Source organism: Brachycentrus maculatus, unplaced genomic scaffold, assembly GCF_059751285.1.
Source record: "Brachycentrus maculatus isolate JH-2025_06_01 unplaced genomic scaffold, ASM5975128v1 h1tg000166l, whole genome shotgun sequence".
NCBI classification, from domain to species: domain Eukaryota; kingdom Metazoa; phylum Arthropoda; class Insecta; order Trichoptera; family Brachycentridae; genus Brachycentrus; species Brachycentrus maculatus.
Genome location: NW_028280919.1, coordinates 662486 through 679443, shown reverse-complemented (window position 1 = coordinate 679443; position 16958 = coordinate 662486). Strand labels below are relative to the sequence as shown.

At 29.5% G+C, this 16958-nt stretch overlaps 1 protein-coding gene across 9 annotated transcripts in view; it reads right to left on the bottom strand.

Annotated features, from left to right (window-relative positions):
• The window catches only part of OtopLa (proton channel otopetrin-like a), a 91970-nt gene that overhangs the window by 55735 nt on the left and 19277 nt on the right, over window positions 1–16958 (bottom strand). The gene's annotated exons all lie outside the window — the stretch shown is intronic.

Sequence of the window (16958 nt, the reverse complement as noted above, 5' to 3'; positions counted from 1 at the left end):
TTTATTTTTAAATTTTACCGTATCATTTAATACTTATATCAGCCTTGCATTCCTTCCTTATGCACCATTGGAACATCTTTCAAACATCATTTTTTCCATACATTCGTCTAAGAGATCGCATTTCGACTGTATTAAGTCTACTTTCATCCTTCATTTGCAAACTCCATACTTAACTTCCATATATTAAGGTATTATTAATATAAACAAGCAAAAGCCCTTATAACAAAATCGCTTGAATTGTGCAATATACTAATATATTCAGATAGATAAAAGAAAAGGTGTACTCTCAAGTTTGACAAAATATGACTTTGAATATTTTATTTACAAATAAACACATTGATTTTTATTACTTTGTTTGAAATGTGGTGCTAGAAATGTGGTTCTTTGAGCGTTCTGGAAATGCAGAGGGGAAATATATTATGTTTGTATTATATATTCAGATTTCAGTGAAGATGCAACGCATTAAAAAGCGCATTTGGGATTTGGAAAACCTTAATATACACATAACATCGTTCATTTCACAGCTGGGGAAGCTTTCAAGTCGAATCGTAAATATGTCGAAACATACATTATACGTTATATATTATGTATAAGAAATGTTTATATATTTATGAAAGAGATTTTCTTTAGACTATTAGAGTCATATTTTCTTCGTTCTTTCGGATTCATATTACGAATTGGTACGGTTATTTCAGGAGCTGAACGTTTAAAGTTAGAATTTTATGTTAACATCAAGTGGTTAGTACCTACCTACGAAAAAGTTTTTTTTTAAATTGTTTATCATGAAACAATCAAAATATCAAACCTACTGCCAAAGCACTCTATTTGGTAAACTATTCCTTCTGAAACCTAGGTAAAGTATTAGTAATCAAAATCTGCCTATTTCAAAGAGAAATAAGAAGAAAAAAATTAACAGTTTTTTAGATTTCGAACTTAATTTTTTAATCACTAAATTCCTAATGTTATAAATAAGCTATGGAAATAAGCAAATAAATTATATATACATCGAGGATGTTCATTCGCATATAATATATGTATATGATATATATATATACACGGCAGGCGCCGTTGGTTAGACACTCGACTCCGAAACTGGCGTCGGGCGTCGATTCCCGCCTATTGAAAAATAAATTAAAGAAAGATTTTCAATTGGTCTGGGTGTTTGTGATGTATTTTTAACATTTATCTTCTCTGCCTTACATGCAGAAAAGGCTCTGAAAAAGTAGATGCTTTGCGGGTTATTCCTTTAAAAAAAAAACAAAGTATACGTGGTTTATGCAAACAAAGCTACATTTTATAACCCATGCCAGGAAACAGTAAAAACGGTTATTATGCATATATGATATAAAATATAATGAAGGTTCCAGATTTAAGTAGTAATACACAAGTATTTACTTGTGTATTACTTATAAGTATTTAAAATTACAAAAAATATTAGTACAAAACATTTTACCCGTTCGTTTTTATTCCATAAAGTCCGTTTCACGATAGAATGGAAAATATAATATACATAGCGTGTACACAAAACAAAAGCTCAGATACCAACTAAAAGCTTAACAAAAGCACAGCGAGGAAGCTTTCTGTCTGCAATGTTTTCAACTCTCGACTATTTAATTGGTATTCGTGCCCAGTGCCTATAGAACTTTCTGTTCTTGATAGGAGCTTTATTTAGCGGCGAAGTAATTTATTCGAAAGGTTCAGTAGTAGCGCGATCTGTTTAAAATAAGTCAAATTTTATATAATTTGATTTTTTTAAATACTAAAATGGGGTTGCCATTCGTCTCATTATGATGGAACATGTCATCAATTTTGTCTTAACGCACTCCTTCCTCAATATTGAGTGGAAAATGCTAAAAACTTAAAATAAAATAAAAACAAAAAATTCTCAACAGAGGGCGCCACAATCAGACATATTTTCTGTTTAGTATACTGAGTTGTAACAGTGTGTGGAAGGTAATCAAGACCATTGCTTACTTGACTCTTGAGTCAGAGATTCTCAGTTCGAACCCTCTCCACCACAATTCGATATCTATTTCTAATAATGAGCCGCTTAGACTCGGAAATAGTATGAAATTGAAGTATCATTGTAAATAATAAAAACACAAATATTTATTAAATATACATGTTTCGTATCAACTTGAGACAGCTGTAATATTTTTAAAAATCTAATTCCGGTAAATATTTAACTTCCGGTTTATCCTGAGAACATGAAGGAAATCGACAATTTCTTTTAGTGTAATAATGTCCTGAGGGATTGATAAAAAAATATGGCGACCATAAACTATAAGGATTTATTGATAATATACACGCAACCTGTCATTTCATTGTGGGTTAGTAATAAATAACCTACATTTCAAATTGTTATCATTTTGTTTTTAACTGCAAGTACTTACCTTTTTATTGCTGTATTTATGTATTCATGTATTTATTTTAAATTATATTAAATAAGTAGGAAAGAATGCAATAAGCATTATCGAAAAAATTTAGAATGGCGTTTTAGGCATGTGAATCGAATGAGTGAAGAAAGAACAATGAAACAAATTTTTGAGGCACATTCAGTTAGTAATAGAAGTAGAGGAAGAGCGAGGGAATTTTGACATGATCAAGTATTTCAAATATTTGATAGTGGTCAGGCCAGGAGTCGAAATAATCGGCGGGTGTGAATGAAAAGATGCATGAATTTGAAGATTGTTTGCAAAGACAATAGGTGTGGCGTTCTAATCTCTCTGCCTAGTCCTGCTTTGAGACGGAGTGATATTTAGTTCATTTTTATGATTTTGGATATGTTTATATCATAACTTTAAGAGAAAATAAATAAAGTCAAATAAAAATTATAGGTTTCTTGAATGTTTTCCGCAGATACTTTGTGGCACATTTTAAACTTTTTAAAATTAAACAACTTTGTTTTAACCACTTTTTTTATTATTAGTACACTTTAACCAACCGGTTTCGATAAGAACCTTGTCATCATCAGGGTTTTTTAAATTCTAAAACATTAAATTATTAAAATACTCATAGTTAATTACATTCCCTTACTCCTAAATGTTATTTATATTGTGCATTGCGGAGCAACTCCACATAACAACCATTTTTTTTGTTATTAGGAGTTGCTACGCAATGCACAGTAATAATAACATTAAGGAGTAGGTAAGGTAATGTAATTAACTATGAGTATTTTAATATTTTAATGATTTAGAATTTACTAATCCCTGATGATGACAAGGTTCTTGTCGAAACCGGTCGGTTAAAGTGTACTAATAATAAAAAAGTGGTTAAAACATAGTTGTTTAATTTTGTAAAAATTATAGGATTTTTACTTATTTATTTTTTTACAAAAATGTTAATAAAATTAGTATATAACCACTCACGGTGAGTGGTTATATACTAATTTTATTAACATTTTTGTAAAAAAATAAATAAGTAAAAATGACTAACCACAAAGTAAATGCTTTAAATATCAATAATATTGAGAAAATTATAGGATTTATTCAATTTTAATTATCATTTATATTTTCCACATAAGTTCATTGGAGTCAGGCAAAATATAAAATTAGTAACGAACGAATAAGCATTATGAATAATTAAAATCTGAAATGCAATCATCACTAACCCTTCTTGCTCAAAGTGAGTGAAGGCAAATTGAATTTACTTTTGAATAGATTTAAGTTGTGCTAAATACGCTTTCATCTTAGAGTTGATAAAATTATACCATTATTCGAAGAAGGCATTTCTAAGGCAAAGCTCATTACGAGGTATTACAGATAAAATATTTCTCTATTGAGAATATCAGATTTCTGTTGAGCTTTTATTAGAAGGTTGTAATTGGATATCGATTTAAGATAGTAGGGAATATGTATAACTAAACGTCATGGAACCAGTTAAAATAAATTTTTCATGTTGAATTCGGGATAGTATTTTTTATATTAAAAATACCACGCTTTAAGTAACCTACTTATTTGTAAACATATCGCTGACTCCTTTCAAGAACGTCTTATATAAAAAATCGTCAATTTTCAGTTCTGCATGTTTTCGGAATGCCCAGAAAATGTTCTATATCCCAGCAAAAGCGGCATATTTTTAACATAATATAAACCCGCTACAGGGCAGAAAGTGTTGTTTTTGCATTTTGAAGAAAAGGTATTGTTTAATTATTTTTTTCAATTTACTAAATATTTTTCAAATCGAGAAAAAACATTCAGGTTTTACCTAAAAAGATCTGTTGCACAGTGAAAAGTTCAATAAGTGGCTTGATATTTATTTGTAATACATTTTATTATATTCTTAAACTTTAAAAACGATCTCCTGGAAAATCAAGTTTTTCGATTTAAGACGTTGTTGAAAGGAGTGAGCGATATATGTATACACATACATTTTCAATATATGTATGTATTTTAATTTTGTAGCACTTATATATATATTTTCTTCTACTTATAAATGAGAACCAAGTTTTTAGAAACCAATCGACAAGTTTGTAGAAATAATAAAAATAATAATTTTCCAAAATTTATAAAACGATATTTTTTTCGTAAAATACTACCCCAAGGAAAAGGATATTGTTAAAATGGTTTAGCAAACAAAGGCGTTTTGTTTTTTCTTTTCTTTTAAAGATGATTTCACCAATTCCATGCCATCAGTTTCGCAAAAGCAAAGGCACGCTCGCCAAATTTAGTGCGCTGGTTGCGAACTGGTAAGATTACTTTAAAGTGTGAGACATCTATCAACCAACTCGCCTGGAATGCACAAATCTTTTAGGTACAAACAGTTTAATGTTAGACAGTTATGGTGAATTAAAATATAAGTTATTTGTAAATGCCATTATATATCTAGAGAGAAAAAAATAGCTTGAAATAATATATTACGAAATAATTAAAATGTTCTGATTATATTTAATTTATTACTCCTCTTCATTAGGTACTTAAACACGAAAAGCTATTTTAGGCACGCACGTCATAACGTAAATTTAGGATTAAGTTAATAATAATAATAATAATGACAATCTGGATACAACGTACTATCTAATAAGATTACAAATTTACGTATTTCATTGTATTTATCCTTCCGGATAAATACTAAATTTATGCACACTTTTTAACTTAGTGACTCGTGAAACTGTGGATTTAATTGCAGTTTCCAATCCAAACTCAACCACATCATACATATGGTATAATATATGAGATCCCATTTTTTTATTAAAATTATTTTTAAACTGTATTTTTTTAAACCCAGGCTAGAATCGGAGAGGATCTTAAAATATAATTTTATAAATAATTGCAATACATATTTTATGATTTGATAAATAAGACTTGTCGTCTTTACATTTTTTTGTATAAAAATACTTAAAAAAATAGCATAAACTTTGACAAAAAATATTTTTAAATTAATACAACTCAACATATATTACGAGGAATATAGAATTCAGGATATTTACAAGGCTAGTGACCTGTCATAAGGTGGTTAAGTGATACACTTTACACACGTGTAACATTCACCATTCTACCCACGATTGACAACCACACTACTCAAATTTTTGGAACTTATACATACGAGTCTATCATCAATCTCGTGACGCTTTATTATTGAGTTCACAACAGCCGTCTATGGTTGGATTGTTAGAAGAGACGCTTTTATATACATGTGTACAAATATACGGGTTCAAATATATTTATTGATTTCTAGATATTGTAATACTGGAAAATAATACAATTTAAAAAAATATTATTTTTATTTCAATGGATATGTTATTCTATACATAAGTATTTTATATTGATTTAACCAATCAAATAGAAATCATAAAAATCTTATTTAATTTCGATATGGTTAATCTGAGATTTTGAAAAAAAAAAATAGTTAAGATGTTTTTATTGAGTTATTCTGTATTGTATTGTCCGCCGCCGTAGTGTAATGGTCAGCATGCTCGCCTACCGTTCTGGAGGTCCCGGGTTCGATTCCCAGGGAGGTTTAATAAATATAAGTATTTTTTCATTCCAATATTTATTCGATATTGCACTGGACTGGTACCAGAAGTGGAGGGCTGATCACCATTCCTTCATGTGTAATCGATCGAGATAACACTGCGTTTATATGAAGCAGTGCTCTATGCACCATTGGGGTGCGGTAAGGGATTATTTATTATTATTATTATTCTGTATTACCAAGAATTGGGAAGTAAAATTATTGAGGAATTTCCATTTTCATATTGATTCCGTGGATCACAATGATTACTCTAGTAACAATGGAGTTTCAGTAAGAAATATCAACAACAAAGCATTAATAACACTGAAGAAATGTTTGTTTGATGCCCACCGTAAATATGCGTATATATTATGGAATCCCGTTTATAGATAGAACGATCATACTGATTAGTGATTCAATGGCGAATTACAATCCAGTCCTGCGATTGATAAGGTCTATAGTAATTAATTTATTTCCTTGGCTCGATGCCAACTCGACATCGTGGCTCATAGTATCCGAGAGACGCCTGGGGTGTTCGGTCATCGCAATATTCTAGTAATGCGTATTTTTAGTCGTCAAATGTGTGCATATTTATATACAATTAATTTTAGATATTAATCACTTTGAAAGATGAAATAATCGTACGAATCGGTAGATGCATCATTGACTTATAAAATAACTAGTGTTGTGTAGCCAGTATAACGATGATTTTTTTTACTTATTTTTTTATTTGTCATTATTATCATCACCTATTATTATCCAAGTCACTATAAGCACCCTTAGGGGTGGTATTTTGCAAAAATGACACTATAAAAATTATCCAAATTATTATCATTATTAATACGAATACACTTCGAAACCTTCAACTCGGGGACGATTTGCCTTAGTCCACATTATATACGTTTTTTTATTAGATAATCTATTAATTTTAAATTTAATTTTATTTGGTAAATACCACTACTTCTTAAAATCTATTGTTACACGTATTTCGATGCATTCCGCATCAAATACACTTTACAGCAATAAATGCATCGAAACACGTGTCACAATAGATTTAAAGAAATAACAGGTATTTACCAAGTAAAACTAAAATTTATGATTGATAGATATTACCACGAAGAGACTGCCAAATCAATTCATGGAGAGAATCTGACACTTTTTTACCGAAATAATTGTAAAAATACATACATTCTGATGCCTTATGCGTACCTACATAGAGGTACACATAAGGCTGTGTGATCTGAGATGGTTTGGACACATGGAGCGAATGAGTAAGGAAAGAATAAATCAATTTACAAGGCAAATGCAGTTGGAAATGGAAAGAGGAAGGCCGAGGAAAACTTGGCATGATCAAGAATGTTAAATATTAGAAAGCAGATAGTCAAGGACTCGGAAGAATCGGCGTTATTAGCATTAATGTGGAACAGGCGAAGAATGTTTGCAGACAGAGTGGTGTGACGTTCTATTCTCTCTACCTACCTCTGCGGTGAAGCTGCGTGATGGTTAGTTAGTTGCACACAAGCCTTATTTTCAAATAACGCGAGAAATTTAAACATAAGTCTTAGTAAAATATAAAACACAAAACCGTACAGGTGCCATTCACTTTTCATGTAGGTACCACAAATAATACATACATTTGATAACTAACATAAAAAGAGGGGAATACAGAGGAAACAACACCAAATAACGGTCATTAAAATGTCCATCACCATAAACTAACAAAGAAATAGTCAGTGTACTTTTATACAGTTACTTTAGGTTGAGAGCCCTCAGTGTTATGTGCGACCTATTGAGAATGCTTAAAAAAATATTATAAAGGGAATGATTTACTTTTATTCTATTTTTATGTGTATGATACACAATATAAAAAATAAAGTCAATAAAACTGTCACCACCAACCTCACTAAGAATCTACAAGAAGATAAATATTTTGATGGATTGAATCCATATTAAACTTTATAAAATAATACAACATTGTTATAACCACTTTTTAGTGGTACAATTTTTCCAACCGGTTTCAAAAGACCCTTTTCATCATCAGGGTTTATGTACTAATTCTAAAACATTGAAATACTTATAGTTAGGTTATATTTAATTACCCTTCCCTTACGATACCCAAAACTGCCACGCACTCCGTACACCATATGAAAATGTGATTAAACATTTTTTCACATTTTTAAAATCATATTTTCATATGGTGTAAGGAGTGCGTGGAAGTTTTTGGTATCGTAAGGGAAGGGTAATTATCTAAAACCTCACTTATTATTTTTCGTTGTGACATAATTGGTAAAATGTTGATAAAACACTATTTAATATGCATTTCAATAATTGCATTACAAGTTATTTTTATTGACTCATTCTTCATTATTATTCTTCTTCTAACCAATGTGCAAAGAGCACTACATCGCATCGATGCACTGCCATCTTGAACGTTAATTGCCTAAAGGCAAGGTAATCAGATCTACGTTTCTTGTACTAGTCCAGGGTGATATTAAAAACATGAAAGTGAAAAATTGAGAAAATAATAAACCTTTTGTTACACTACCAATCGGTAATAATAATTCACAACGATTTTCCATAATTCATTGGACACTTTCATGAAAATTTTATATTTGTGTTCTCACAAATGTTTGGACATATCAGTGTATTGTTATTTAAAATCACAAAATTATATTAACACGTAAAAATGAAAATTCGTGGAAATTAAAAAAAGATATTCACGTTTTGCATTCTTGTATAATTGTGTGCTTTTGAAAAAGCTTTATATATAACTCCAATATAACCGATAAACTGACATAAAATTGATGTAATATGTATTTTTTATTTAAGTTTTACTTAGTGAATACCACTATCTAAATCGGAATTTACTAAGTAAAACTTAATTTAAAAATGGATAGATTTTACCGCAGAGTGACTGCCAAATCAATTAATGAAATGATGTAATATGATCTGACAGGTATTATATATATTCAATATTGTTATATTATAAGCATATGAATAAATCGTTAAAATATTGAATAAATAATAATTCTCATAAAAAAGGAATGATGGTCCATTTACGTTTCCGCATGATCGTCAGAAATAATCTTCCTGGCAGTATTTATGTATATTTCCGGCGCTCAACTACAGATCCGGCAACCGGTAGCGTTTGCATTTCCGGTTGGAACTCCACGAGTACGAATGCCAAACTGGTTTCACGGAATCGCAGGAGGCAGTCTGACTTTGTGAAGTGTCAATAATTTTCGTGATAATATACAACATGACATATGTGATGTTGTTTACATATTGGTGGTTGTATGAAATTCGCAACTTAGGACATGGGAATCTCTTTTTGTACATGCAAAAAAAATTAATTTATTTACAACATTTTGAGTGTGTCCAAATACTTGTTCACAAAATCTGGATTATCTCCAATTACAGGAGTTATTTTCATATTATTTTTTGACATCTCATCAAAGATGAAGAAGAATATGGAAGTATTATTATTATGGAATATTTTCTGGCGTTTCTCATGTGTGTGATTATAATCCAGGATTCGGACTTCACATGCTAATATAAGAGTTTCTGTTCAATAAAACCTTCTTTTCATCTCACCAATAGATGTCTTTAGTGAAGTTCTAGTGATTCAAGAACAAGGTTTCTAAACTGGTTCAAATATATAGAACTTCCAAGAATTTGAGTGGTGTGGTTATCAATAATGGGTAGAATTGGTAAATGTTACAAGTGTAAATTGATCACTTAAACCAGCCTATGACGGTCGACAGCCCCGTAAATACCCAGACTTCCATATTCTTCTTTATCTTTGATGAGATGTTAAAAAAATATTTGAAAAATTTGATTTATGCATTCAAAATAAATCAAAGTTTTTTCGGAGATAGAAAACAAGATTCACGATGTCATTTTTACTCATGCTTATCATCTGTACTCATCCGACTGGTGACGAATAATCTGTCACCAAGTGATCTTCATCTCTTAAACCAAATTAAAGTATGTTCATATAATATTTTTATTACCAACTCTTATCTTTACACATTTGGTTCCTCTGATTCATAAACAAATTTCATCTTACTTCGAACAAATTTCAAGACGATTATATATATATATATATATATATATATATATATATATATATATATATATATATATATATATATATATATATATATATATATATATATATATATATATATATATATATATATATATATATATATATATATATATATATATATATATATATATATATATATATATATATATATACATATATATATATATATATATATATATATATATATATATATATATATATATATATATATTTATATATCTATATATATATCTTTTATATATATATATATATATATATATATATAAATATATATTTTACACACACACAGTTACGAAATGATCGGCGGATTTCGCTTCATCGGTTTCAATGACACATTTACCGAACAGCGAGTAAATAGTTAATTTCAAATTAAAATTGGGCGGGCGCCAAATGTGACTCGTGTCCAGTAATGATCCTCGAGTCCAGTGTCCGATGCCCGATTAAAGGAAACCGCACCAAAAACGAATTCCGACTCTTTATTGTCATTCATGACAGTGCTTCTCTCGGCAAACAATCGCCCATAACCGAATAATGGGTGCTTGGAGTGGGTACTGTCGAAAACTGGGCACGTCTGAATTATTTCGATATTGGCTGTTATCATAATGAATGGAGTAATTCTCCAGAGGTTTGACTTTGTTTCCGAGTTCTTCGTAGATTATATATCTCTATGCTTACAGTAAACCACCCTACAATGTTGACATAAGTACCCCTTTATCATAGGGAATTTTAAAAGGGGCTAATATTTTAAATTGTATCCTTACATTTTTACTAGCGGAAATTACTGCAATGTGTCATTTAAAATTGAAATATACTTTTTAAAAAAAACAACTTTTCTATAACCCCTCCGTAGACAACGTGATACCTATCTCAGCGTTATAGGGAGGTTTACTGTATATACTTGTCTATCTTATTTAACCCCGCATCTTGTATCATATTCAAACGATAACAACAAACCAAGCTTACAAAGGTTCTAATACTGTGCTAATATTAAATAATTAGATACTTTTTTTAATTAATGTTTTACTTGGTAAATATCACTATTTTTTATAAATCTACTGTGACACGTGTTTCGATGCATTCCGCATCATTTTCAAATGTGAAGATAATTCTAAATTTTAGAGTTGGGTCCTTGGGACGTTAAAGATTGAAGAGGGGGTAGGAGCTGTTTTTTATTTTTATTTATTTATTTCATTTTAATTTTTTGTTTTTTTATTTCTTATCAGTGGGAACATAGACAATTGGGGGGAGGCTTTAGTCATTGTCGTATTGTATAATCAATTAATTAAATAACTAGATACTCCCAGGGCTCTAAATAATCAAATGAAAATACGTGACGCGAAAAAGAAGACAAACGGATTAATAATATTCGTTTTTAAAAAAAATACATAAAAAACTAAAATTGTAACTTTCTTTAATGCTTTTTACTGGTACTTTGTGTCACATTTTATAAACCTTATAACATAAATATAACACAAAGTTTATTTTTTTAACCACTTTTATTTTTTATACAAATTTTAATGCGACTAAAATAACAACAGACATGACTCAATTTTATGTACATACATGTATTTGTTTTTCTACCTGTATAAATAAAGCTATACGAGCATGGTTCATTGAACATGAAAAGTTTACGTATTTAAACATATCGCTCATTCCTTTCAAGAACGTCATAAATAAAAAAAACTTGATTTTTCAGGAGAACGTTTTTAAAGTTCAAACATAAAATACAATGTATTAAAAATAAATATCAAGCCATTTATTTAACTTTTTACTGTGCAACAGATCTTTTGAGGTAAAACCTGAATATTTTTTCTCCATTCGAAATATATTAAGCATATTTAAAAAAATAATTAAACAATACCTTTTCTTCAAAATGCAAAAATTACACTTTCTGCCCTGTAGCGGGTATATATTAAGTTAAAAATATGCCTCTTTTGCTGGGAAATAGTACATTTTCTGGGCATTCCGAAAACATGCACAACTTAAAATTGACAATTTTTGATTTATGACGTTCTTGAAAGGAGTGAGCGATATGTCAATCGTGGAATACAAGAACTGCCACAAAAACATCGATTTATCAAAAAAATCATCGATCGATATCATTCAAGATGTAGATAGATAGTTATAAGAATAATTTTGATTCATACTTCTTTTCGACATCAAAATGTTTTATTTATATTTACTGCGGAATAGTAAAAGTATAAACAATAAGTTTTGATAGCAGATAAACGTCACCACTAAAAAAACACAATAAATTACAATAAACGATGTTTTTATGTCAATATACAAAATCAAAGAGATAAGGCCTCGTCTATAAATATACCTACATCAACATTCTTCTCATTTTGTAAGCCACGAGTTCAGAACAACATATAAAATTAGCATAAAAAATAGCCACAATATTGTAAATACTTGTAAAATATACTGATATATTCAATAAGATAACAGCCAAGATGGCAGTCCTTCAAGATTCAATCACGTTTGGAACTTAATATAGGTGCTTATATTTCAAGACAGAGAAAAATAAATAATTAATGTGATTTAATGTGGACGTACACTTTTTCTGATGTTTAATTATAGACATATTTTTGGTTTATTTCGTTTTAAAACATATGTTACACACTTGAAGCTACGCTACATTAGTAATATTCTCAGTGATTCCTACGGTGAAATTACAACTACCCTATCTTGATACTGACGAAAAAGAAATGTAAATAAAGTAGAATTCAATACAATAACCGTGTTTATTTTTCGATATATTACCCAACAATTCAAAATGGAATTCTACCAACTGTCTGCAGTTACAATCAATACTTATTTTATTTTTTTACAAATACTTATTTTTTATTGTTAAAATAAATCATATTTTCAATTTTTCGTCCCAATCATACATTGAAATTGTGGTCACATGGAGTTTAACACAACGTGTCTATTTATTATACATGTGCATTTTTAAACGTGAATAACTAAATACAAATTTGTTTCGAATTTGATTTTTAAATAAGCGTTGTTTTGGCTGTTATACAGAAAAACCATAAAACAGATAACATTTTCTTGAACCTTGATATGGTAACATGACGATTTACTTATACAACAGTGCAAAGAATTCTATGATGAACATAACTTGGTTTCTTTTATTTATTTACGTGTGATAGTAGTTTAGGGTTGAACATTATTTTATGGCAAACACCGAAAATTATCATTACCAACATCACCAGACTGGTGTTAATAACGACAAAACCCGGTCACTGGTCAAATAAAATATATGCGTAAAAAACTACACACTTATTATTTTATTTTATAAAATGTAGTTCCACCACGAAATGTCAGTACAAAACTTAAATTGAATAATAATGAATATTAATTTTATTTGGAAATTTCCATGTGGATGAAATATATTGAACCTGTGAACAAAAATTTGGAAAAACACTTAAAATATTCGGTAATATTGAGACGTATTAATTGAGGAAATTCCCATACAAAATTATAATTTTCGATTTTTCCGCTGTTCCTAGGGTTTTTCTTATTTTTAAAAAAAACCACTCCAGTTTTAAGGCGAACAAATAAAAAAAAATTAAATCTGTGGTCATTTAATTTTTTTTGCGATGGTAACGCAAGGATTGATTTTCATATAACTTTTCTAGTAAAACCATGATATTTCTGATTTCATTTATACTCGTAAATATTGGTCTGATTAAACATAATAATATTCATCTCTGTAAATAAGGAGTAGATATGCTCAAAGCACGTTCAGCTAATTTATTGGTGTCTAATTATAATGAAGAAGATTATCGCATTGTGACACAAACAAGATTAGCATATGAAACCAGTTCCTTCAATGGCATAATTTTAACATTACAAAATTAGCAGCGAAAGAGTCGAGGCGTAAAATTGAAAATACTATGTGTTATTTGTGAATACAACCTTAATTGTAAGTCGTGGCATTTTATACTATACCTACGCAATTTCTAAACTCATATACCTCCGATTAGATTTGGACTGACGATAAGCCCTCATAAATGATATGTCAGTAGGCACAACAACGTCAATTAATACGTGTTAAAATGAATGTCAACAGTGAATACGTAACTGAAGTATTTACAAATTTCCAATATATATTTTAATATGTATTTTAAGGCACATGTAATGTACGAACTTTTGTTTAAAATATACTTCGTCTTTGTTTAAACATTTGATACAACTAATCTTAATTTTAATAAAAAAGTTTTATTTTCAAGATTATTTTAATACACCTACAATTAAATTTCGGTTATATTTTTATGTAAAATGTGAAAAATAATAATAAATTAGATTAAAATAGACACGGGCGAATAAAATATATTGAAAGCTGTCCCACCGCATTCCGGACAGAACTTCTCTTGCAAAGAAATTATTTAGTTTTGTTTTATGAACTGTGTCGCGAAATTAATATGGTGAATGAATTGAAAAAATATGATTAAATAATGACTTATTTTTTATTTTATTTTTTTTCTTTATCATGTATCAGATATTTTTAAGTAAAACCTGAATGTTTTTTCTCCATTTGAAAAATATGTAGTAGATTTGAAAAAATAATTAAACAATACCTTTTCTTTAATATGCAAAAATAAAACTTTCTGCCCTGTAGCGGGTAAATATTTAGTTAAAATATGCTGCTTTTGCTGGGATAAAGTACATTTCTGGGAATTTCGAAAACATGCTTAGCTACAAATTGACAATTTTTTATATATGACGTTGTTGAAAGGAGTAAGCGATATATCAATATTATTTATTGACGTACTGTTAATAGAAAATGATTTACCAACCTCCACGTCAAGCCGAACCAACCGCAGAGGGAATCGACTTTTAGTTGATCAAAAGTAATCACGTCAGTTAGTCTTCCTACCGTAAAGCTATCAGAGGCTGTCCCCGTCTGGTGCCTGTCGATGCAGCATGAAGTATGACGAACGACCAGTTGCTACTTTCATAATATGCCATATTTGGTTGGGAACCGAGTTGAGAACATCGTCAAGAAGGCAAAAACCACGTGTACGTTCAATGAAAAGTAGATCAATGGAATTAAAGGTCTAACATAGCGCTCACTCCTTTCAAGAACGTCTCAATTTTCAGTTGTGCATGTTTTCGGAATGGCCAGAAAATGTACTATATCACAGCAAAAGCGGGATATTTTAACTTAATATTTACCTGCTATAGGGCTGAAAGTGTTGTTTTTGCATTTTGAAGAAAAGGTAATTTTTAAAAAAAAAAATACTAAATATTTTTCAAATGGAGAAAAAACCTTCAGGTTTTACCTAAAACAATGTGTTGTACAGAAAAAGTTCAATTAGTGGCTTCATATTTATTTTCAATACATTTTATTATATTCTTAAACTTTAAAAACGATCTCCTGAAAAATCAAGTTTTTTTTATTTATGACGTTGTTGAAAGGAGTAAGCGATATAAGACACAACTTAATTTCCTTTAAACTCAGGTAACATTTGACGTAATTTAATATTTTTTGATACTACCGTTTTTGTATTGAAAAAAATAGTTTTTCTTCTAAATAAATACATACATATAAATATATAATTTTTGAAATTATTTTTAAAAAAGTTCAATATAACAGCTGTTCAATCAAAGATCTGAATATTATGATGTTTATAATATTTTCAATATGTCTAAATAATTGAAATAATTCTAATTGTTAGTATTGGCGTTTTTTTTTTAAATATTAGTATTAGGTATCTCAAGACATTACGATATTCGGTTAATGTAAGTATTGGATTTTTATAAATGCACATAACTAAGAAGGTTGCAATTTATTCTTTCGGGTGAGTATAATACATAATACAATGAAATTATGACATAATCATGGTGTCATTGATTTGCAAAGACAAAGCTGAAAAATGAGCGTGCATATATCAAGACGCGGTGCAAATATTGACCCAATACATGTATGTAGTATTCAATTTCTATTCATATGCTAATAGTACGGTTTCGCAATGGCAAAATGTACGTTTTAGCTAATTATTATTTATGGAGACTGTTACAGAAGCGGAATATACCACCTAGCCATTGCTTAATATGTTTGCTGGATGCAGCATCGTACCTCTAATTAGCGTAATGAACTAAAGTACAGCTAACGACCGGGTTCACAATTAACTCGATTAATGGCGATCTAGATTAACGAGGAAAAATTGGGAATTCGCATTCTAGCGATTGGTGGCAATGAGCCGAAAATAACGTGGCTATTCTCGAGATTAACAAAACGTAGGCACGTTTAGTGATTTACAACCTTAACTTGCGACCTAAATGATGCTACAGCTACGTGTAAAGTCGATTTTTCGGATGGTCTAATTTAAAAAATATATATTTCATTAATTGATTCGGCAGTCACTTTGTAGTAAAATTTATCTATTTAAAATTCAAGTTTTACTTATTAAATACCGCTATTTCTTAAAATTTACGGTGGTTGAAAATGAAACACGTATCACAATAGATTTTAAGAAATAGTGGTATTCACAAATTAAAACTTAAATTAAATGATTTTAAAATTGTTTTAATTGGCAATCGCCCGTGATGTTTCTGCCAGTGTCAAATTTGATTTTTATTTATGAAAAAAGAAAAAGAAAAAATATTTTTTTTAGTTTAAATGTTCAGCTTTAAAATTTTAGAGATTATGGCCGCAATTATAGAAATAGGATCAAAAGCAAGGGTGGAAACTTGGGCGGGGAGTTTCTGCATATATTAAGCTGTTTGGGATGTTCTCCTTCTCTGTTGTGAGAAAACACTGGAATAATTTCTAATTTCTAACTTTAAAAAAATTATAAATTTTCTTCATGCATTCTGATAGCGAATGGGTTTGTTAGGGTTGTATATCGATTCGATACGTTAAGGACGAGTTAGATTTGTGTCA